Here is a 3391-nt window from a genome sequence, read left to right as displayed (position 1 = left end):
GGAGCGACGTAACAATCAGCTACGTTACTTCACTCAAAACATGGACTGGACTCAAACAGCGCCACAGTATTATAACAACATTACACCATGCAACCTCCCATACTGGGCCACCATGCAGGGACCCTCTCAATATTTCGCTTTTGAGGAAAAGGTTTCTAATATTTCATAATCGCTTGAGCTATCCGGTGTTGCAAGTGCTGAAACCACACCTGACGCTGCAAGTTTCTTGCTATTGTTTAAACCGCATATGCACTGGTATATAATCGCGCACCTTAGGACAGGTTTGACGGCTTCTACACCCGCACTGTGAACAGATCCTCCGTGTTTCATCCAGTTTGATCCTCTCTTACGCTCAGGCAGGACGAGGTGGCCGAGTGGTTAAGGCGATGGACTGCTAATCCATTGTGCTCTGCACACGTGGGTTCGAATCCCATCCTCGTCGCGCAAGTCTGATTGAATATTTTCGTTTCACAAAGGTGTTTGTATGTGAGTACAGAATTATATTTGGCTGTGTTTCGGATATCCCCCTCCAGTAACAACATGTGACACAAATGCAGCCTAAACGTTTGTGTTACATGTGCTGAAAAATAATAACAACAGGCACCGCACTCTGGACTTTGAATCCAGTGATCCGAGTTCAAATCTCGGTGGGACCTTCTGTTTATTTTCTTTGTCTTACAAAAACAAACTTGAAAATCAGGCTTTGATTTTAAGTGACCAATGTTGTAGACTCCCACTGCTAGCTTTAAAAGCATTGACTGCTGGGACTCGGTTTTATAACCTTCTAATGAACTCCTCAGTTCGTGAGTAGAAAGCCAACGCGCTATCGATTGCGTCACAGAGCCTCTCGAGGGCAGTAAGCAAACGTACCTACCAACAAACTAAGCGCGGCATGGTCCGGAATAATCTAAAAGGGAGAACTACTAGTGCTTGAACAATTAGAAATGGACCACAGCAATTCATTTAATTATGCAGCAGTTTATTATGATTCATTGTCTGTCCTTGCTCAGGGCTTGGGAGGTGTTCCAATTTCGATGCTTCAGCGTTTATAGCAAAGGAATTCCTGGCCAGCCGTGCAGACTTCCTCAGCAGCGTCCCTGGTGGTCTAGTGGTTAGGATTCGGCGTTCTCACCGCCGCGGCCCGGGTTCGATTCCAGGTCAGGGAAGTTACTTTGTTTCCCATTAGTATTCCGATTAAAGCCACTCTATTACTCTTCATTAATCAGATGTAGATATGCCTATTTCTTGGCTGTGGCCCGACTGCATTCTATTAAAAGCTCTCACTTTATATTATTACAGAGTCTGTGCACATTGATTCGCAACGCCTTTTGGCATTATCTTCTTTTCAGTCTGCAGAAAAGGATTTTACAATTGCTCCTTACAAGTGAGAGGACAGCTATGGTTTAACCACCCCCCTCTACACAATCACACAGTGATTTTCATTACACGAGAGTAGATGTTAAAACTTCATGCTGATTTGTACTCGGCTCTCGTCAAGATAAGCACCAAATAAGACGTAGCTTTACAGTAAACTAATGTGATCCATATGTGTCTCCATCCATTTACGTTTCCTTCCATATGATGATGTAGATATCCTTCTGTCTGGTGTTAATGGCTGAAGTGTAATGCTGGCTCCAGGGATCAGCTTATTTTGCCTCCCTGGCGCATCAGCACACACAACGGCTGCGATGCTGGCTCCGGGAATCAACCACAGTGCGGCCTCCCCAGCGCATCAGCATGACAACCGTCTGGATTGAGCTAAGTAGGGTACATCTCTGGAGTCTTCAAGTGGGCACCTTCCATCCTCAGTGTTTCGTCGACTAGCCCACGACACCTCAAGAGGGCTCGACAGTGATTCTGGCGTCCCAGCATCACCCCCCTCCGTCCCCCACTCAACTCAGCCCAGCTTACTTACCTGTACATCAGCATTTCTTTCTTTCTATTGTGCTTGAGATCCCCAGCCAGAATCTTTCCGTCTCAACCACAGCCAGTTGCTGCTCCTCTCTGCTGCTTCAGATAAGTTCTTCACTGTGCGACACAACTCTTGGCCACTGAATCCGACGTCTCTGAGAAACCGGGTTGTAGAGTGTGCCACAAATTCTCGACAACCCACTTCCACTGGGTAAACCCGGACTCTCCATCCTTGCTGTTCTGCTTCAGTGGCTAGTTGAGCATACCGCAGTTTCTTCCTCTCATACGCCTCATCTACAGCATCCTCCCATGGCATTGTTAACTCTACCAGGTGATCAAGGCGTGCTGATCCAGACCACAAGACAATATCTGGTCGAAGGTTAGTGGTGGCAATCTCAGGTGGAAAAATAAGCCGTTGACCAACATCTGCCAGCATTTTCCAGTCTCTAGCAGCTTCCAGTTGTCCTGGGCGAGGATTGGTTTTAACACCTTTTCTTGATGGTTGCTCTCCTGGGCGGAGGAATGTTGTCTTTTGTGTGTAATGTTTTGATGGACCTGGTGGCAACTTATTGGTCATGTTATGCTTGTCTTCCAATGCTAAGGCCAAACCTCGCAGCACCTGGTCATGGCGCCAAGTAAACCGTCCTTGGCTAAGAGCCACCTTACATCCTGTCAAAATGTGCCTTAATGTTGCAGGTGATGAACACAAAGGACATGAGGGATTAGGTTCTGTGGTGATGAGAGAACATCATATGTTGACCTGATGAGGAAACTGATCCTGCTCTGTTCCACTGACCATAGGTCTTGCCAGCCAATCTTGCGTTGTTCCACACTCTCCCATCTCATCCATTCTCCCTGCTTGGCCTGGGAAATGGCCTTTATACACCTCATCCTCTCCTCCTGCTTTTGCACCTCATTGACTACCAGCTTCCTCCTTTGAGCTGGGGCTGCCTTGTGCCATGTAGGAGGAGCTGAACTGAGACCAAGACCCCCCCTTCCATGCTGAACTTGCTCCATGATATTGTGGCACTGCCACTTAAATTGAATGTTTGGTTCTACATGGTACAATAAACTTACCATGTGTTGCGCCTTAATTGGGCAGCACGGAAGCCTGGCCAGGTTCCAAATACATTTCGAGGTTCTTATTCGCTGGAAGCGGCAGCGTTGTTAATGGAAAGATTGTTTTAGACAAGTATAAATAGTACCTTTGTTACGCCATAGGGGGGTGCTGCTTACCTGCCTTGTGAGTTCCTGACGTCTCCTTAGTTCCTGTTTAGGGACTCTATTCCTTGTTTTTGAAAAGTCCGCAGCGTTCTTTTTCCCGGGGAGGTTTTGCCATGGTAGAGCGATCCTGTTTACCTTCGACTGTCGTTCCTGTTGGAAGTTGATTTGTTTTTTTTTTTGTTCCAGTTTCAGGCTGTTTAGCCGGTGTTGTTCACCTTTGCTGCCCACGATCGCTAAAGCCTGGAGCCGGCTTGTA

The 3391-nt window shown here is 47.0% G+C and overlaps 2 non-coding genes across 2 annotated transcripts; both read left to right on the top strand.

The window, feature by feature from the left end:
* The first annotated feature begins 360 nt into the window (after positions 1 to 360).
* On the top strand, positions 361 to 442 carry trnas-gcu (transfer RNA serine (anticodon GCU)). Its single transcript has one exon. It is a non-coding gene; the product is annotated as a tRNA-Ser (tRNA).
* Positions 443 to 1094: 652 nt separating this feature from the next.
* On the top strand, positions 1095 to 1166 carry trnae-cuc (transfer RNA glutamic acid (anticodon CUC)). The gene has a single exon. It is a non-coding gene; the product is annotated as a tRNA-Glu (tRNA).
* The last annotated feature ends 2225 nt before the right edge of the window (positions 1167 to 3391 follow it).

This window comes from Acipenser ruthenus, chromosome 21 (assembly GCF_902713425.1).
Source record: "Acipenser ruthenus chromosome 21, fAciRut3.2 maternal haplotype, whole genome shotgun sequence".
Lineage (NCBI taxonomy): Eukaryota > Metazoa > Chordata > Actinopteri > Acipenseriformes > Acipenseridae > Acipenser > Acipenser ruthenus.
The sequence above is the reverse complement of the archived record's forward strand: the minus strand, read 5'-3'. Positions and strand labels throughout refer to the sequence as shown.